The sequence below is a fragment of the Urocitellus parryii genome, chromosome X (assembly GCF_045843805.1).
Source record: "Urocitellus parryii isolate mUroPar1 chromosome X, mUroPar1.hap1, whole genome shotgun sequence".
In the NCBI taxonomy this organism is placed as follows: Eukaryota; Metazoa; Chordata; class Mammalia; order Rodentia; family Sciuridae; genus Urocitellus; species Urocitellus parryii.
Genome location: NC_135547.1, coordinates 54,484,580 through 54,506,520, shown reverse-complemented (window position 1 = coordinate 54,506,520; position 21,941 = coordinate 54,484,580). Strand labels below are relative to the sequence as shown.

The 21,941-nt window shown below is 37.9% G+C and overlaps 1 non-coding gene across 1 annotated transcript; it reads right to left on the bottom strand.

Moving 5' to 3' along the window:
- Positions 1–557: 557 nt before the first annotated feature.
- On the bottom strand, positions 558–630 carry Trnaa-agc (transfer RNA alanine (anticodon AGC)). The gene has a single exon. It is a non-coding gene; the product is annotated as a tRNA-Ala (tRNA).
- Between the last annotated feature and the right edge of the window lie 21,311 nt (positions 631–21,941).

The following is a 21,941-nucleotide window of genomic DNA, read 5'->3' as shown; positions in this document are numbered from 1 at the left end:
TTATAAAGAAAATAAATTTGTTTCTCCAGATCTAGAGGACAGAAAACTCAACTTCAGGATGCTAGCATCTGATGAGGGCTTTCTTGCTATATCATAATATGGCAGAGGGCATCACATGGTGAGAGGTCATGTAAGAGAGCAACAGGGTGGGAGAAAAGACAAGAGAAGAGAAGAGAAAGAGAGAGAGAGAGAGAGAGAGAGAGAGAGAGAGAGAGAGAGCGAGCAAGCGCTCTTTTGCCACTCCCAGGTTAACTCATTCACTTCCATTAATCCTTTCAGGAGAGCATTATCCTCACAACCTAATTGCGTCTTAGAAGTTGGACTTCTCAACATTATCACAAGAGTCATTAATTTTTAAAAATATTTTTTAGTTGTAGATGGACATATTATATTTATTTTATTTACTTATTTTTATGTAGTGCTGAGGATTAAACCCAGTGCCTCACACTTGCTAGGCAAGTACACTACCACTGAGCCACAATCCTAGCCCAAGAGTCATTAATTTTTTTTAATATTTATTTTTTAGTTGGACACAATATCTTTATTAATATATTTTTATATGGTGCTGAGGATCGAACCCAGGGCCTCTCACTTGCTAGGCGAGCGCTCTACCACTGAGCCACAGCCCCAGCCCCCCAAGAGTCATTAATTTTAACATGATTTCGGGAGGGGCATTTAGACCAAAGCATTCTCCACTATTGCCATATGCTCTTCCACATTTTTTCCCATAGCAGAAACATACACACACAATCTGCATCTAAAGTCCTGTTCCCTCTACCCCATATTTTTTTCTTGCCTTCTTCAACTCAGGCTAACATATTTCCTTCTCTTGATATCTTTTCTAGGTTTCTGTGATTATTTCAGTCTCTTTCAGGATTTCTTTTTTTTTTCTATTTTTCTGTCTTCTTCCTTGTTTATCTGCTTCTATGGAGTGTCCCTCTGAGTCTCTCATTTTTCTCTCTGTTTGAGTCTCTGTGCTTTAGTTGTGCCATTTCCTTTTGTTCTAATGCATTTCCCTCTCTTCCTGTAAACTTCTTCAAAAAGTCTGACTGTATTTATCAAGGTCTCTTGGTGGCCTGTGATGATCTCCTAGGAAAAATAATTTACCCCTTTGTGTTTCTCAGCACTAGTTAATATCTCCACAAGCACATTTATCAGAATATATCACTTACTTCTGAGTGTTAGGCAGAGTGATTGTGGCTATGGCATGGGACAGTGCTTGACAAAGAGCAAATGTGGATTTGAATCCTGGTATAGGACTTGAATCCTATATCAGTTAGACAAGTGGCTATACCTCTTTGGGCCTATTTCCCTAATTGGCAGTTTAAGGTGAATCATATAATTCATTGTCCAAACAGAGGAAATATCAGTGAGAGTAAAATAGGGTTCTAAAAATACTTTAAGTAGTAGTTGGAAACATTTTTGTAGTGACAAACAAATTGGCTTTATTAATCAACTTGTAAAATAGGGATTTTCTCTTATTTTTTTTGGGGGGGGTGGTTGTTGTTTTTTTTACTGAGGTGCTCTACCAGTGAGCTACATCTCCAGCCTTTTTTTGTTATGGAATTGAACCCAGGGATGCTATACTACTGAGCTATATACCCAACCCTTCTAAAATTTTTTAAATTTGAGACAGGTTCTCCCTAAATTGCTGGGGCTGGTCTCAAACTTGTAATTCTCCTGCCTCCACCACTCCAGTCACTGGAATTACAGGTGTACAGTATCATACCTGGCCTAAATTTTTTGAGCAGTTTTATTATAGAAAAATTGAGCATTAAAGTACAGAGTTCCTGTATAACTTTTCCATTCCCCCTCCCTATAATTGTTTGGATCTAGAAGAACCCCCCCAAGAAAAAACCCGACAACCTCATGTTTCAAAGTTTATCCCCAAAGCAGCAAGGCTCAGAGGTGGGACTTTTAGGCAATGATTGTATCATGGGGGCTCTGACCTCATTACTGTATTAATCTAGATAGCCAAATTGACTCCTGGGAGGTAGGATCTAGTTGGAGGAAGTAGGTCACTGGGAGTGTGCCCTGGAAGGCTTTATCTTCTCCTGGCCCCTTTTCTCTGATTCCTGGCTGCCATGAGGTGACCACTTTCCTTCGCCATACCCCACTGCCATGACGTTTCTAACTTGGAGCTGGGCAGCTATGGACAGAATCCTCGGAAACCATGACCCAAAATAAATCTTTCTTTCTCTAAGTTGTTCTTGTCAGGTATTTTGGTCACAGTGATGAAAAGCTAACACACTGGAAAACCTGACTAACCCACCCACCTAACTGCATAGGCAATTTTTGCAATTATTATTAACCTGTTGCATTAGTGTGGAACATTTGTTACAATAGATTAACCAATATTGATACATTATTTACTAAAGCCCATAGCTGTTTTTTTTTTATTTGTTTTTCACAGTTTTGACAAATGTATAATATCACGTATCCATCATGATAGTATTACATAGAATAATTACATTGCCCTAAATGTACCCTGTGTTCAACCTATTCATCCCTCACTCCCTCCCTTTAGACCTCTGGTAAGTGCTATTTTGCTGTCTTTATAGTTTTGCCTTTTCCAGAATGTCATATAGTTGGATTCACACAGCATGTAGCCTTTCAGACTGACTGCTTTCACTCAGCAGTATACATCTAAGTTTCCTTGAGGTCTTTTCTAGGCTTGATAGCTCATTTCTTTTTATCACGGAATAATATTCCATTGTATGGGTGTGCTACAGTTTGTTTATCATTTCATGTGTTGGGGGATATCTGGATTGCTTCTAAGGTTTGGTGATAATGAATAAAGCTTCTATAAATATTTGTGTGCAAGTTTTTGTGTGGAGGTAAGTTTTCAACTCATTGAGTAACTACGAAGGAGTATAATCACTAAATAGTGTGGTAAGACTTTATTTAGCAAGAAATTGCCAGAATATCTTCCAAAGTAGCTATATAGTTTTGTATTTTCTCTAGCAGTGAATGGGAGTTCTTGTTGCTCCCCATCCTCACCAGCATGTAGTGGTATTAGTACTTTTGAATTTAGATGTTCTATCATAGTAATATCTCCTTACTGTTTTAATGTGCAATTGCATAATAATCTATGGTGGAAAGCATTTTTGATATGCTTATTTGCATTCTATATAGCTTCTTTCATGATGGGTCTGTTCAAATCCTTTCTTCATTTTTATTTGGGTTATTTGTCTTCTTATTGTTGAGTTTCAACAGTTCTTTGTGTATTCCAGATACCATTCCATTTTCAGATATGTCTGGCAAATATTTTCTCCTAGTCTGTGGCTTGTTCTTTAAATCTCATAACAGTGTTTTTTCAGAGGGCAGTTTTTAATTTTAATGAAGGATGGTTCACCATTTTTTAATGGATTGTATGTGCTTTTATTTTATTGTAGTTGTATGGATGAAACCCAGTGTACTGTATGACTGAACTACATCAAAATTAACATTAAATTAATATTCAATAATTTTTAAAAAAATTTGAGACAGGGTCTTATTAAGTTTTTAAGGCTGGCTTTGTAATTGTGATCCTCTTGCTTCAGCCTCCCCAGTTGCTGGGATCACAAGTCATGGGCCACTGTATCTGGCTTATGGATTGTGCTTTTAGTGCTGCATGTGGAAAGTCACTGATAAACCAAGGTTGACTTGCTTTCTACCTGTTATCTCCTTTTTATATAGAAATTTTATAGTTTTGTGTTTTACATTCCTGTTAAATTTTGTGAAAGGTAAAAGGTCTCTGTCTAGACATTTTTGTTTTGGTCATGGGATATCCTGTTGTCCCAGAACCATGTGTTGAAAATAGTATTCTCATTTAATTGCTTTTGCCCCTTGGATCAGTTGGCTATGGTGTATGGTTTTCTGTATCTTTTTAATCTAGGCTTTATATTCTTGTCTATGATCTATTTGTCTCTTCTTGGGCTAATACCATATTCTTTTTATTACTTCACCTATAGAAGCTATAATACGGATTCAAAGTCAATCTTGATGTCAAGCATTATCAGTCCTCCAATTTTGTTATTTTTCAATATTGTATTGGCCTTTCTGGGTACTTTGTCTTTTATGTAAACTTCAGAATAAGTTTGTCAAATATCTGACTGAAATTTTGAGTGGTAATATATTGCATCTACAAATAAAATTGGAAAGAAATTACATGTTAAAAATATTGAATCTTAAGACAGGGGATGTAGTTCAAAAATAGGGTGCTTGCCTAGAAAGTGGTGAGTCCAATCCCCAGCACTGCGAAGGAAAAAAAAAAATAGAGTGTTCCTATTCACGTATATGGAATATCACACAATTTGTTTAGATGTCTGGGTTTTTCTTTTATTTCTTTCATCAGAGTTTTGCAGTTCTCTTCATATGAATATTTTCATATTTTGTTAGATTTATACTTAAGTATTTAATTTGTTATATAATAGCGTAAATGATGTTGTTTTAATTTCTCATTCTGATTATTCATTGTTGGTATATAGGAAACTAATTGATATATAGGAAAGCAATTAATATTTGCATATTAACTTTGTATCCTTCAACCTTATTGTAATCATTTATTCTGGGAGTTTTTTGGTTGTTATTTATGTTTTGGGATTTTTCTATGTAAATCATCATGTCATCTCAGAACAAAGGTAGTTTTATTTCTTCCTTCCAAATCTATATGCCTTCTATTTCATTTAATTGACTTACTGAAGTAAATTGCAGTGTGATTTTGATTAAGATCAGTGAGAGGCGACTCCTTACTGGTCTTAGAGATCCTGGACTTAGAGGCAAGTTTCTCATCATGTTTTATTTTTATCAACATAAAGACATTCCCACATATGAAGAAATACATAACTTGAGTGCCTCAAACAATTAAATCAATAATATAAAACCTTTAAAAACAGAAATCATAAGGCTCAGATGGTTTCACTAGTGAATCCTACCAAACATCTAAGTAAGAAATGAGGCCAATTCTCTACAGTCTCTCCCAGAAAATAGGACTGAAGGATTATACTCAAATTCATTCTATGAGGCCAACATTATACTAATATCAAAACCAGACAAAGATACTACAAGAAAGGAAATCTTAGGCCAGTATCTCTTATAATAACAAATCCTTCAACAAAATATTAAAATTGAATATGATAATATATAAAACTATATACTTCAACCAAATGGGATTGGGATTTATTATAGGTATATAAGGCTGTCTCAACTTTTGAAACTCAACTAATGTAATTATTCACCTATACAAATCCTAGTACTACTTGGACTCATTGGCTATAGAGCTGTTCATATTTCTTCACCATCCTCTTGCATCTTCCCTCTTTTTTCCTTTGATAGCCTGGCTAAAGATTTGCCAATTTTATTGAAATTTTTGAAGCACTAGCTTCTTATTTGCTTGTGTTTTCTCTATTGATGTCCTCTTTTCAACTTCATTGAGTTCACTAAGGTTATTTTTTTTTTATTTTCTTGTTTAATTTGGATTTTTGTTACTAGTTTCTTGTTTAATTTGGATTTCATTTTACCTTCATTTTCTAATTTCCTAAATTGACACAAATCACCATATTTCATAAGGTATCTTTTATGACTAAGAAATGTTGTCTGTCTTGGTAAATGTTCCATGTAAGTTTGAAAAAAATGAATATTCTTCTGTTAAATGGAACATGTCTTCATCTGGAACATTTCTTCTTTTCCTTCTAGTATTTCTTTCTATTATGTATGTTATAATTTTTTAAAAATGTTTTTTAGTTGTAGATGGACACAATATCTTTATTTTGTTTATTTTTATGTGGTGCTTGGATCGAACACAGTGCCTCACGGACGCCCCACAAGTGCTCTATCACTGACCCAAAATCCGGGCCTTATGTTATACAATTTTAATAGTGTGACTGGATTCCTAGGACAAAGGCCTGATTCTTTTTTTTTTATTGGTTGTTCAAAACATTACAAAGCTCATGACATATCATCTTTCATACATTTGATTCAAATGGGTTGTGAACTCCCATTTTTATCCCAAATACAAGTTGCAGAATCACATTGGTTACACATCCACATTTTTACATAATGCCATATTAGTGACTGTTGTATTCTGCTACCTTTCCTATCCCCTACTATCCCCCCCGCCCTTCCCTCTCATCTTCCCTCTCTACCCCATCTGCTGTTATTCAATTCTCTCCCTTGTTGTTTTTTTCCCCCTTTCCCCTCACAAACTCTTATATGTAATTTTGTGTAACAATGAGGGTCTCCTTCCATTTCCATACAGTTTCCCTTCTCTCTCCCTTTCTCTCCCCCAACTCGTCTCTGTTTAATTTTAATCTTTTCCTCATGCTCTTCTTCCCTGTTCTTTTCTTAGTTGCTCTCTTTATATCAAAGAAGACATTTGGCATTTGTTTTTTAAGAATTGGCTAGCTTCACTTAGCATAATCTGCTCTAATGCCATCCATTTCCTTGCAAAAATCCATGATTTTGTAATTTTTTAGTGCTGCGTAATACTCCATTGTGTATAAATGCCACATTTTTTTATCCATTCATCTATTGAAGGGCATCTAAGTTGATTCCAGAGTCTAGCTATTGTGAATTGTGCTGCTATGATCATTGATGTGGCAGTATCCCTATAGTATGCTCTTTTAAGGTCCTCAGGGAATAGACCGAGAAGGGCGATTGCTGGGTCAAATGGTGGTTCCATTCCCAGCTTTCCCAGGAATCTCCATACTGCTTTCCATATTGGCCGCACCAGTTTGCAGTCCCACCAGCAATGTAGAAGTGTACCCTCTCCCCCACATCCTCGCCAGCTCTTATTGTTATTTGACTTCCTAATGGCTGCCAATCTTACTGGAGTGAGATGGTATCTTGGGTGGTTTTGATTTGTATTTCTCTGACTGCTAGAGATGGTGAGCATTTTTTCATGTACTTGTTGATTGATTGTATGTCCTCCTCTGAGAAGTGTCTGTTCAGGTCCTTGGCCCATTTGTTGATAGGGTTATTTGTTATCTTGTTGTTTAATTTTTTGAGTTCTTTGTATACTCTGTATATTAGGGCTCTAGCTGAAGTGTGAGGAGTAAAAATTTGTTCCCAGGATGTAGGTTCCCTATTTACCTCTCTTATTGTTTCTCTTACTGAGAAAAAACTTTTTAGTTTAAGTAAGTCCCATTTGTTTATTCTTGTATTTAACTCTTGGGCTATGGGTGTCCTCTTAAGGAATTTGGAGCCCGATCCCACAATATGTAGATCGGAGCCAACTTTTTCTTCTATCAGGCACAGAGTCTCTGATTTGATATCAGAGTCTTTGATCCATTTTGAATTAACTTTTGTGCATGGTGAGAGAAAGGGGTTCAACTTCATTTTGTTGCATATGGATATCCAGTTTTCCCAGCACCATTTGTTGAAGATGCTATCCTTTCTCCATTGTATGCTTTTAGCCCCGACAAAGGCCTGATTCTGGGGGTCACCATAAATTAGGTCTCACCACTCAGTTCAGAAAACAAACAGAAAAAGTCCTGGTGAAAATCAGAAAGGGAACTTTAATCAGTGTAGCAGATTGAATGAGGAGACCCACATACTTATCCTTGTCTTCCAGGAACTGACAATGACTTTGAGGTTATGTAAAAAGCGGAATGAGGGTATGCATTGGGGGTTTCCGTAGCTTAGCAGGGCTGAGAAAGCAGGAGATCTTGGTCATGTGTGGTCTGGTTCATCATAATCTCAGGATTGATCAGGTGGGGCTTTATCACAGATAAGAAAGTTGCTGGTGCTTGGGGCAGTGGGGGTAGCTTCAACTCATCACAAGGTACTCGTTAATGAGACCTGTTGTGCCCAGGATCCAAGATAACAGAAAACAAAGGAGACAGATGCAAAATGGGAACAGAGATGCCACATTTTCTATACTGCTTTTAGTTATCAAATGGACATTTGCACGCTGAAGTGAAGAGTCTAAGTCCTTGTTTCCATAGCTCCTCAGTTTTTGTACAATTATTTTTTTCTATTTTTTGCTTTCTGTTTTCTCTTTGCTTTTCAGTTTGGGGAGTTTCTGTTGTCATATCTTCTGTCACTGGTTCATTCCTCCACTGTGTATAATCCATTAATGGACTATCAAAGGCTTTTTGTTCATTCCTATTGCATTGCTTTTTTATTTCTAGCATGTTCTTTGCATACTTTTAAGTTTCTGCTTATGTTGTTTATCTGTTCTTGCATATTGTACTTTTTCCCCATTAGTACTTTTAATATATTAAGCATAGTCTAAAACAAAAATCCTGGTCTGACAATTCAAAAATCTCTGCCTTAGCTGAGTCTAGTTCTGATGCTTTCATTGTCTTTTCAGATGTAGTTTTTTTTCTTTATAGCAAACCTTATATTTTTTTGTAATCACTGGACATACTGTAATAGGTAAAATGAATTAGAGATAATTGTACCTTTAGTGTGAGATTTTGTTTATCTTGTTAGAAGTTAGATTATATTTACTGTTGCTGGAAATGTCAGTGGCTCAGAAATCTTCCAGTGTACTTACATTTGTCTCCCCTCTTTGCATTTCCCTAGAGACTATTTCTTATGTATGAGCCTGGTGGTTCTTTTAGCTATAATCAATTGTTATTATAAAGGAGACTGATGGTTTAGTGATAAAATATGGGAGAAGGGGAGGCATTCTGCAATTCTGTGATTATGTGTGAATCTTTCAACAAACCTCTGTCCCTTAGAATGTGACCTTCACAAATTCTTCTCAACTTAAAAATGTTAAGAAATTTCTGCACACCCCCTTCAGTGAGACAGAAAAGCTAGAGAGGGATTAAATTAGGTAATTCCCTTTCCCCCATGTCAAAAGCTGGAGGGAGCTGGAGTTAAGTTCTTATCTCCCTTTCCTCATGTCACTTAGGTTCTAGTAAAGCTCTAATGGGTAAGTCCCTAGTAATTTTCTGTTATGGTAGGTCTTTGTTAAAGAGAATACAATGCTCTGGGCATATTTCAAATTGATTACTTTTCATTTTTTCCTGCCAGAAATAGGGAGTCTCTTTTTCTTTCTTTCTCCAATGTTCTTTCTGAAAACCTGATGGAGTGTCTGGATGAAAAACTCAAAAGTGTGTAGGGGTCCCATTAAAATTGGACCACTGGAGTTCTTAATTCTTGAGCTAATCTACACTGAGCCTCTGAAAGTTCATCAATTCCAGCATTGCTCTCTTATCCAAGGGGCACACATTCCAAGAATCCCAGTGGATACCTGAAACCACAAATATTACCCCAACCCTGTATATACTATATTTTTCCTGTATATACTGGGGAGGAGGAAAGGGGTGACCTCTTTCTTACCCTTCATAAAGAGTCATGGCCTGATACCCATGTAATCAGAGACAGGTTAACAAAAGAAAAGCATAACAGATTTTTTAAACAAAGGTTTTACATGCATAGGAGACTTTAAAATGTAACTGGAATCCAAGGCCAGAGAGAGGTCTGACTCTGGATGTCCCAATGGACCAGGTTTGGCATCCATCCCAAAGGCCAAACAAAGAAATGTATGGAGGTGAAGGCAAGAAGAAATTTGTTCTCAACAAGTCTGCACTGGGGAGAAAAACAGCAGTCTAGTGACAGAAAGTTGTTCTCTCTGAGGGTCTAATCAACCATCTTAATGCTGCAGAGCAAGGCCATCTGTGGAGCCAAAGTGACTGAGGATGTTTTTGGTCACTGGTTCTTTTGCAGTCACACTGAAAAGATTTTAGACAAGTTGCTCAAAGTAGCAGGTACGAGCTTATTAGAAGGGATGGGGAAAAGGAAAAGAAGAACACTCTTAGAGAGGAACAGTTTGTACTTCCTGAACTCCAATTATATTGGGGGTCCCAAGTAAGTTTTCATCCTCCTGCCAAGATTCACCTCTTGACTTTTGACTGGCAGCAGGATTGCATCAGACTTCTAAGTACCTACTGTGCATGGTGTTGCCCCATGGAAGGGAGATTGTACTATTATTATTGACACGTTAAAGATCCAAGGCAACTCTGGGTCACTTTGACACTTAATGACCAGTTCTAATTGGAACTTATTGTTATATATTTTATAGATAGAGGGCTTTGCTCTTAATTATCCTGTTTCCTTTAGTCCTGGAATCTAATCTGTATAAAGGTTACAAAATTCCTCCCTCAGTGTAACTTGTGTTCTTCTTATGAATAGGGTGGAGTCTTTGGGCCTGCCTCTCCTGAAGATATCAGGTTGTTTGTTGAAGAATATAGCATATTCTATTAACTTAGGCCAAGCAGGTCATGGGTAAATTGCTTTTAAAAGAAAGCATGTAGTGGTCAGCCCAGTAGGCCCAGTTTATAGAATTATGCCTTTAATCTCATGTCCTTACTGCTCATGTCTGTCAGCTACCTATCATTAGTATTACCTAGCAAAAGGCCAGCAGCTTGCATAGCTGGCAGTCTTAATCAGGCAGTGGTGTAGTTGATCATTATCTCAGAATTGGTCAAGGGAGGCCTTGTCCAGATTCAGTGATAAGAAAGTTACTGCTGCCTTGGGGTGGGGTAGTTTCAACTCTGGTCACAAGATGTTTATTCATCAGACCCATTTTTTCTAGAATCCAAGGTGACTGCAGGATACATTGAGCCAGAGAAATAATAAGTCAGAAAGGTAAGATGGAGGATTTGGGAGTTGGCTAAGTAGTAAAGGATTGCCTGGTATGAACAAGGCCCTGGGTTTGATTCACAGCAGAAACATATCTACTTGCAGAGTCCATTGAGCAGAAATTTGAACTAAAGTTTGAGGTAGCAAAAGGAGACATACAATATGAAGGCTGAGATGTCAAGTTTTTATCCTGTTTTTGGTTGCCCATTGAGCATCTGCAGACCCAAGTATAGTCAGTCAGTAATTTTTAAAAACAACCTATAAGTCCTTGTTATAAGAATGAAACCCAGGGCTTGGGGATATAAGGTGTGTGCAAGGTCCTGGGTTCAATCCCCAGCACTGCAAAAAATAAAACAAAATAAATTTTAAAAATGAAAAAGAAGACCCCAAAACTCAGGGTGAACTATCCATTTTATACTTAGATCAAGCATGGATAGCTGTGTAGAAATGAGATTGGTCAAAAATGATATTGTTACCTGCAGGAGTCAGAATCAAGGTCATGTTACATGGAGTTGAAAAAATGAACACTGTTAATGCTGAGGTAATCAAGCTAGCAGGAATTTTATTAAGAAGGAAGGTGAGAGAAAGACTCAACTCCCAGTCCAGTGTGCCTGGGATGGGCAATAGTGCCGTTTAAGTCTTACAAGATTCCTTCTTTTAAGGTATGTAAAAAGTTGATAAACTCTTCTTGACTGGTTCTTGATACTCCAGTTGTCCTGTGGGCAAAGGCTGGATTATGGATTATGCAGCTGTTTTCTGTGAGATGAAAATTTAGACCTTTTCTAAGAAACAGGAACTGTTTTATAACATGTCAGGACATGTTAAAATGGCTATTCTCATGCTTGCCCTCTTGTTGAGCTTTACTGTCCTTTCTCTACTCTCCACTATCTATCCTTTTATATCTCATCCTTCCTCTGATAAGAAGTTTGTTTAGTGAGCATGCTTTTCATTAATCTTTGAACAAGACTGCATATAGAGGAGATGATGTAGCACCCTACCACAGTTAATAACCCAAGTACTATGATTGAAAAGTTACCATGTCATTTCCAGATCTGAGTTCCCTTAATTCCATAAAAGAACTTTAATCTGTGTATATAGTAAGATCTAGATTGGACAGGGGAAAACTTTGGAGATCTACCTAGGCTGAGTAATCTATGACTAAGGCATGTTGGCAATCATGTTCAGGGTTTCCTTCTAGTGGTTCTGGAAGAAATGTGGCTAGGTTTAAGTTTGAGCAAGTTTTTATTTAAGCCACTGGCCCTTCTAGAAGCAAGGCCTGATATTTTAGAAGACAAATATATGAGAGCCATAATCCCCTATTAGTATTAAGAATTCTTAAAAGGTCTTGAGAAGTGTATATAGTAATAACCCCTTCCTAGGATTTTCTCAGGGACCAGTGAGGCTACTACAGCCACCACTCTCAGGCAATGGAGCCATCCTTTATATACAATGTCAAGCTCTTTGCTAAGATATGCTATTGGCTGTGGAGCTGGCCCACAGCTGGCTATCATCCCTAAGGTCATTCCTCCTCTTTTGGTCCAAGACAAATTATTATTATTTTTTTCTCTGTGGGCAAGCTGAGAGCAGGAGCTTGAAGTAAGGGCTCTTTTAGGGCTTTGAAAGCTTTAACATACTCTGGTCCCCATATTAAAGTGGTAGTCCTTGGTGTTGGGCTTCCTTGAGGAGTCAATAAAGCAGTCTGGCTATCTCTCCATACGCAGAGATCCAACCTACAATATCTAGTCATCCCCAGGCCTCTGAGTTGCCAAAGGTCTGAGGTAGAGGGTTTTGTCCTATAGAGACAATCCTCTCTTCCCTTAGCCTGAAAATTCCTTGGGACAGTTATGATCCTAGATATGTCAACCTGTGGTTGACATAGTTGGGCTTTCTTTTTCAAGGTCTTATTCCCTCTATGAGCTAGGTAATTCGGGAGCTATGTAGTAGCCATTTGACATTCCTCCTGGTTGATAGTACATAGGAGGATGTCATTCAAATATTGGAGGACAGTTACAGATGACTTATATCCTTGAATTTTGCTAAGTTCTTGGCAAGGACCTGCCCAAATAAGTGGTGACTGTCTCTGAATCCTTGGGGCAACACAGTCAAGGTTATTAGAGATCCACTGCATGGGTCTTCAAAAGCAAACAGATATTGTGACTGATTGTCTAGAAGTATACAGAAAAAGACACCCTTCAAATCTAATGCAGTAAACCAAGCAGTAACAGCTGGGAATCTCAGGTAACAAAGTATAAGAATTGGACACCACAAGGTAAAGAGGGACAACTGCTTCATTGATTATCCTGAAGTCTTGGTCTAGGCACCATTCCCCATTTGTTTTTCGGACTCCTAAAATGGGCTATTGCAAAGCACTGAGAGTCCGTGTTTAAGACTTTGAATGATCTCCAAGAAACATTTTCACCTCTGGGTACAGGGGGTACTGTCTCTGGTGTGGGAAAATGAATGGGTCCTTCAAAGTTATTTTAACTGGAACTGCTCACTTTGCTTGCCTGCTTCTGCCCTCAGTGGCCCATATTTCAGGGTTTATATCATGTTATAATTGAGGTAGACATAATGGACCTTGGGGTCCCAAATTCATGCTGATGGAGCCCTGAGGTTTTGAGGGTCTATTTCTTCAAAATAAAGGAATAGAGTACTCTGGGATTATCAGGAATGCATGAGAAAACATCATCCCATCCCATCCACAGCTTAATATGGGAGTAAAATATCTAGTGATAGGCCACCAAGACACCCTTCTAACAGTCATAGTATCAGAGGAAAGGGGTCCAGGGTAAGAGTCAAGTACAGATAAGCTGGCACCAGTGTCCAGGAGGAAACTGACCTTTTGACTCCCTACTGAGAAACATACCCACGGTTCATGCATGGTAACAGGAGTAATGGGAGCCATTAAGGTTGACTGCAGGCCTCTTTAGGCCTGGTTTGGAGAATCTTGCCCCACGAACCTTCACCCCCAGAGATATTCATTCCTCCAGTGATTGCCTTGACACATAGGACAGGGCCTTGATGGGGGTCACTTAATGTGTTGGCATTTCCATTGGTAATATCCCTGTTTTCCACAGTGGAAACAAGTTCTTTTTGTGGCTTGAGGTCCATTCCATTCCGTTTACCTCCATCAACACACCAAAAGCTTGCTCCATGCAGGACCATGACCAGTACTTTGGCCTTCCTTCAATCTCTACATTCCCTTTCCTTCATCTCCTCCTGATCTCTGTTATAAAAGATGGATGTTATGAGTCAGAGGATCAGAGGATGTTATCTAAGGACTGATCAGGGCCATATGCCAATTTTTGTAACTTCCTCCAAATGTCCGGGGCTGAGTGAATAATTATGTGGCCCTGTGTGGATTCAGGATCCACTGTAATGTGCTTTCTCAGTGCCTCTCTAAGTTTCTCCAAAAGGTTGCAGGGTTCTCCTGAGGGCCTTGATGGATTTCAGATATCTTAGAGTAATTAATAGGCTTTTGCCTTGACCTTCTGAGACGTTCAAGGACCAGAGCCTGAAAATGTCTCATTTTCCAATCATTGTGTTCATTCCTAGGAACCACCTATGCCCAGATGGATTATGAGATCTACCCCTAGTCTATGCTGCAGGGCGTGGCTGAGATTCAGATCATCTCCAAAATGCTCAGTGGCCTTTAGGATAGTCCTCTTTTCATTATAGGTCAAAGTTTAGTTAAACAGAAATATAATACCCTTCCAGGTAAGACTGAACGCATGACAAAAGTTTTAGAACACCTCAATGTATTTATCTGGATCCTTTGAGAGCTTCACTGAGTCCATTTTTATTTGCCTCTGGTCTTGAAGGGAAAAGGAGAGTGGACCTTGGTTGGCCCAAATTCTCTTCCTGGCATTTCCTGAAGTGGCAATGCATTTTTTTCCTCCTCTAGGGGTGGATGATGGGGGTCCTTGGTAGGGAGGTCAAGAGAGCTTTTGCAGGGGTTAGTAGAGATTGGGAGTTCTTGAGATTTCTCTGGCTTTTCTACCCTTGATAGGTGTCTCCTTAGACTTTGCTTCCATCCCAGCAACAACATAGCTGGGTCTGGCTTATACTGCTGACATAATTTGGTGTTCTCCTTCAGAGCAAAAAGGCCTGTGCACAGGAGACCTCAGACCCTTTTCCTTCCTTCTTATAGAACAAGCTGTAAGGTAGTACTAAAGTTTATAATTCCCTCTGGTAGCCATGATTCTCCATTGGTGAGTTTGTATTGAGGCCACACCTGTCAGCAGAAGGAAATCAGGCGCTTTTTCCTGAGCATCTGTGGATCAAACTTGTCCCAGTTTTTCAGAGGCAGGCCAGTGGTGAACTTGGCACTACCTCTGAGGCTGAAGCTCCCATCTGGATAAGAGAAAACAGAAATCAGGTACTTGTGCCAGAATGGTTCACTTTCAGAGGGACATCTCCTTGAACAAGCTTCTTGGCAGTAGGCAGTCCTGCCCCTCTAACTGTACCTGACTTTCTGGATTTATTGCCGCCTTGCCAACTAAGTTCCCCAGGTCTTTGGTTTCCACATGACAAAGACCCAGGGAGAGCAAGACTTAGCAGACCTTACTGGTCTCCCCTGGTCAATATTGAACTCCAGATATGATGACTGATAATTAAATGTTGACCATCAGTGGGATGTACACCTTTGTTTATGCATCTACAAAATTGGCAACCTAGTGAGTATGAAATCTCCTTCTTTCAAGCAAGGTCCAAGGAGACTATGTAAGGCCAGGGCCACCAAGGGCAAAGGATCATTTTAAAAGGGGTTTTTTGGGCCCGGGCTGGGGCTCAGCGGTAACTTACTTGCCTGGCATGTGTGAGGCACTGGCTTTGATTCTCTGCACCACACATAAATAAATGAAATAAAGGTCTATCAACAACTAATTTTAAAATGGATTTTTTTTTATCTATAATATGGATCCCAGGGGTCCTGGAAGGACAAAGAAGTTGTCTCAAGGACCTTTTGCCTTCCTCATCGAGAAATTTGAGGAAAAAATTAATTAACAGTCTGTGAGCCTAGTGGGCTAGGAGATACCCAGAGGGATAGTTCAGCTTTCTTCAAGGGGGGGGGTATGTGTGAGAATGTGTCTCCCCTAAATCCCTAAAGAAGAAAAAGGGATGGGTACCTCCCCTTCTCTTACAGGCAAGAGATTGGGGAGGTTTATGCGGGCACAAAAACAACAATGGGGGTGTTTTTGGCAAGTCTGCAGCCCTTCAATGTGTGACAAGAAGGAACCCAAATCTGTCCTAAAAATTACTCTGCATAGTATATGCCTCTTTCTATGGAGAGACCTTTAGCTATGAGAGAAGCATTGGGGAGGGAGGACTAGGTGTGAGGAAGGAAATGCAAGTGGCTTCTATGGAAGTGCTGGCCTAACAAAAAACTCACTCAGTGCTGTGATCAACCAACTGCAACAGGATACCCCAAGGGGCTGTTGGGAAATGGCATCAGAAGAGGGGCCTTTGAGACTCATCTAAGAGTAACCTTGGTCTGAATCTTGCTGTTGCCTCTCAACTTCACTCAAATTCTTTCATCAGGTCAGGATCAGAAGCCACTGTCTACTTGCTCTTGGCACACCTTAATCCAGGATAGAAAAGTAGGAAAAGGCTCTACAGAGCCCAAGTGACTGACCAGCAGGGCAGATGATTGGGAACTACAGAAACTGAGGAACCTATTACCTGAGACTTGAGACTGGCAGCTGCACTAATCAATTTTAAGTGACTGAAGGGTACCCAGTTTTCCTCCAAAGGGCAATGAAGGCAACAACTTACCTTGGTTGGTGGTGGGGATCCTGGACTGAGTCCCCAACCCAAGATAGTGCTGGTAGGAGTCCAGCTTGGGTTCATGTTCCATGGAGTGGAAGAATGAATGAACACTGAGAATGCAGAGGTAAGCAAGCAAGCAGGCAGGAATTTTATTAAGAAGGATGGTGAGCTGGGCATGGTGGTGCACACCTGTAATCCCGGTGGCTTGGGAGGCTGAGGCAGGAGGATCAGGAGTTCAAAGCCAGCCTCAGCAATGAGGCCCTAAGCAACTCAACTAAACCCTGTCTCTAAATAAAATATAAAAAAGGGCTGGGAATGTGGCTTGGTGGTTAAGTGCCCCTGGGTTCAATCCCCGGTACCAAAAAAAAAAAAAAAAAAAAAAAAAAGACTCAGAACTCCTGGATGCTATGTGCCTGGGAGGGGCAGGAGTGCCATTTAAGTCTTAGAGCATTCCTTCTTTTAAAGTCATGGAAGGAGAAGGAGAAGTTGATAAGCTTTTCTCAATTGGTTCTTGATATTTCAATTGTCCTGCATGCATGCATGGGTAAAGGCTAGATAATGGATTATATGGACCTTTTCCTTGAGATGAAAATTTATGCCCTTTTGAGAAAAAAGAATTGTTTCATAGCATGTAGGGGCATGTTAAAATGACTGTTTTCATGCTTGCCCTGTTGTTGATCTTACTGTTCCTTTCTTACTCTCCATTGCTTATAGCCTTTTTCTATCTTAATATGATCTAATGCTGGTAGACTGAGGGGGAAACCCAGCAAGACCTATCTGCTCAGATACTTCTTGGCTTCTTTGTGCAGTATTTCTTCTGCATGTATATGGAGCATAGTTTTTATGATATACCTTGGGAAGGAGAAACTCTAGTTTCTATGGCTTGCCTTGGAGGGAGGAAGGAGAGCTGGGAGCAGGACACGGGAAGGACAGAGAGAAACTTTGTTCCTGAGGTGCTTCTAAAATTTCATGTAAATGGAATCATACAGTATGTACTCCTTTGTCTGTTTTTTTCCCACTCAGCATAATGTTTCCATGTTAATTCATGTTCATGTCCTTTTATTCTAGGTAATGTTTCATTTCATGGTCAGACTATAATTTGTTTATCTTTGATGTTGTTTTAGTGAGGTATCAATGAGGAATGAAAGTAGATCCTTGGTTCAACCAGCCATCTGTGTCAATCTTATTTAAAAGAAATATCCTTCTATTCCTGATTTGCTGAGATTTCTTATTTATTATTGTGCTTTCATCCTGCATGATTGTTAATTTCATTAGATTCCTTTTATTTCTGGTTCTGTTGAGATAATCATTCTTTTATTCTCTCCTTTTTTCTAATAATGTGGTGAATTAGGTGAAATATTGATTTCCTAATGTTAAACCACCCTTGTGTTTTTAAGATAGGCACAATTTTGTCATTTTGTATTATCCTTTATATTCACTGCTTTATTGAGCTTGCTGGCATTTTACTTATATTCTTTGCATTATTTCCTAATTGCAACTGCCAGTGAGCTTATCTTCTCATACTCCTCGTTGCCCAGTTTTTGTGTCAAGGTCATTCCAGTCTCATAAAATAAGTTTGGGAATGATTCCTATTTTTTCTCCCTAAAATATATTTTTCCCCCCTGCTACTGGCGATTAAACTCAGGGGTTCTGTTGTATTGAGCTATATCCCCAACTCTTTATATAGTTTATTTCAAGACAGAGTCTTGCTAAGTTGCCAAACCTGACTGAGAACTAGGTAATATTTCATTTTATGGTCAGACTATAATTTGATTATCTTTGCTGTTGTTTGAGCAAGGCCTAAACAGCCTCCTAAATAGCTGGGATTATGGGTTTGTGCCACTGCATCCAGTTCTCTGAAATATGTGTTAGGAGAAAGTTCTATATTAGTTTTTTGCTTGTTTTGTTTTTTGCTGTGGCAAGAAAAAGAATTATAAAAAAATTAGCAACTTAAAATAGCACCCATTTATTTTCTCATGGTTCTACAATAAGAAGTAGGTGGACCACAACTAGTTTCTTCTGTGTCTCACAAGGCCAAAATCAGGGTGTTGGCAAGGCTATATTCCCTTCTGGAACCTCTAGGAGACAATCCATTTTGAAGCTCAACAGGTTGTTGGCAGAATTCAGAATCATGCAGCTATAGGAATGAGGTTCCAGTTTCCTTGAATAAGCTGACTGGCAACCTTAATTCCATCTGCAAAGTCCCCTTGACATGCTACATAATGCATTCACAAATATAATACCAGAGGCAAAGATCGCAGGGGCCTAAAATCCTTTCTACCACAAGCTGACCTGTAAAACCATCTTTGCCTGGTGTTTTCTCTGTATAAAAATTTTAACTACTGATCTTCACAAATAGTTATAATAATTTTAAGATTTCCTATTTTTCCTTGACTCAGCATGGCAAGTTAGTTTTTTCTAGCAATTTATCGATTTTATTTAAATATGAAATTATCTATATACTTTTCCATGATATTATTTTTATTTTATTTATTTATTTATTTTTGGGCTACTAGGGATTGAACCTAATACTTCATAAGTGCTAGGCCAGCACTCTACCATTCCCAGCCCATAATATTCCCTTTGAAATCTCCTAAATTGCAATCATGATACCCTTTTTATTGCTTTATTCTTATTTATTTGTGCTTGCTATTTTATTTTCTTGATCGATTCTGCTAGATAAATTTTGTTAGTTTTTCAAAGTAGTGACAGCCTAGCATTATTAATAAACTCTTCCATCTGTAATCAGTTTTATTCTTTCTGTTCTTAGTTTTATTATTTTCTTATAATAATGAATACTATTATTATTGAATTATGGATGTTAAAATATACAATATTTATTATTCAGAAAAGATATGCAGTTTATCAGTGCTTGAGATTTTAGCCAATATTATTGTACTTGTTGAATTTCAGATAGTTGATAAAGAGGAAATTATAGCAGTGAAATGAAAGAATTCCTGTTATATATGAACTTCACTTAAGAGGGTGTTATATAACATTGAAAAGAGTGCATTTGGAAAGAAACATGAGCTTTAAAATCACATTTTTGGATTGTGACTCTTTGTATCACTATCCAGGTGATTTTAATCAAGAACTTAATCTCTCTGAACTTGAATTCCTTCATGTATGTGGTAGTCAGAGGTGCTGATTGTCAAGTATGGTATTTTCACTTCTCTCTTGCTAGCAGTACTTATTATGACTAGACTTCTTGACTTCCCTGTTTGAGGGGCCACTGAATGTTCTGTCTAGTGAATTGTGACTGGAAGCATTTGCTCATGTCTGGGCCAGAACATGATTACTGGATTTACTTTTCTTGAATTACTTCATTTTTCCCCCATAAGGAGGAAACAATGGAATTTCAAGGAAGGAATCTTAGAAGCAATAGTTATAAAATTAGGTGAAAGACTAGGAGAGATAAGTATCTGGCTAAACTAATTTAAGCCTTTTAGAGATCTGAAGCATAAAAACATTATTCCTTCGACATCTTAAATATACTTTGTAAAACTAGTAAACTGCAAACTAAATAACAGAAAGAAATTCTGAATCTTGTCATGATAGATTTTTGACATTTTTAATTGAATTATCTAAGTTTAAATTTATATTTTTATGGTGTACAATATGATGTGTTGATACATTTATACACTGTGAAATGAGTAAATCAGGCTAATTAACAAATCCATCAATTCACATATTTATTATTTTTTGCATGGTGAGAAGTGTTAATATCTACTGTATTAGTAGATTTCAAGTACATTATTATAAACTCACCATGCTGTATAATAGATCTCCAGAACTTATTCGTTATGTCTTACTCAGACATTATACCCTTTGACCAATATCTCCCCATTCCTAACCTCTCCCTCACCTCTAGTTCCTGGCAGCCATCATTCTACTCTCTACTCTTTATTTCTGTGAGTTCTATTTTCTAGATTCTACATTTGAGATCATGCAATAATTGTCTTTCTGTTCTTGGTTTATTTTACTTAACATAATGCAGTCTAGGTATAGAGTACATGTTGTCATGAATGACAGTATTCTTTTTTTAAGGATGAAGGGTATACCATCTTGTGTGTGTATGCATGTCACCTTTTTTAGTTCATTCATCCATTGATAGACACTTAGGTTGATTCTATATCTTGATTATTGTGAATAATGTTATAATGCCCATGGGGGTGCAGATATATATTTCTTCAATATGCTAATTTGATTTCCTTGGGATATATACCTATAACTGGCACTGTTGGATCATCTGTTAGTTCTATTTTTATTTTTTAAAAAATTTTAAAATTTGTTTTAATTAGTTACACATGACAGTACAATGATCTTGACATATCAAACATTTGAATCAGATGGGATATAATTCTAATTTTTCTGCATGTACAGGTTGCAGAATTACATTGGCCATGCAGTCACGTATATACCCACAGTAAATTTTGTGAAACTTCCATGCTATTTTTCACAATGGCTGTAACAAGCTACATTCCCAACAGTGTGCAAGGGTTTCCTTTTTTCTGCATCCTTTCCAATACTTGTTATCTTTTGTCTTTTTGGTGAAAACCATTCTAACAAGTATGAGGTGATATCTCATTGATGTTGAAATATCAGTCTGAAAGTTTTCTCTTTCTCCTTTGCTGAGCCCCTCTTCTCCTTTGCTTGTGCCTGAGAACAGATTTATAATGTTTATTGGGAAAGAAAAGGCAATTATAAGAATATTTATAGGATCCAGTACCATACTAAAATTAATATTTGGAATTGTCTGTACAAATTGGCATCTAAGAGGTCTCTGGTGTTCTTAATAACAACATAGTCAGATGATTATGCCAATCATTTCAAATAGTTAAGGATTATGGTGAGCATAATCATTATACATATATATATATATATATATACACATATACATTATATATGTGTATATATACATATATATATACATATACATAATATATGTATATATATATCAAAATATTATATACTGCTTTTATTTGTGTGTGAATATATATAGCTTTTATTATTATATTTACTAAGTATGTAAAGCTTTTATTTGTATATTTTATATATTTCAAAACTTATAGCTTTTGTTTGTCAAGTATACCTCAGTGAGGCTGAAAAAATTTCTTTTGGTTAAAAAACAAAACAAAATAAACAACGACATGACCAGAGGCGGGAGAGGCAGAGGAGATCATCACATAGTGATGAAGGAATAAGTGCAAAGAGGAGAGCTTAATAAAGGAAATACAGGTAACTATGATCATTGCAGTACATAGGTAGTCAGTGTGGTAAGATGGTAGGCAAGGGTAGAGTATTTTCGGGTGTGAGGGAAGGCAAGGTATTTCTCTGGGATTCTAGAACTTTGTCTCTGACAAGCGATAAACAAGTCCATGAGCCCCCTCTTCACCTATGATTTCTCTTCTATAATGTTCCCTCTCTACCAGAGTTCAGGCTCTCTCTGCAAGGCACATATAACATTGGCTGCATACAAAAGTCCCCCTACTTTAACCCAGGGTCCTATCAGGCCTGCTGCTCTTTGGCTAGACCTTGGCTATTCATTAGTGCCCAATTCTGTGAGAAACTTATAGTGCTTGTATTTTGTTACTTTTTTT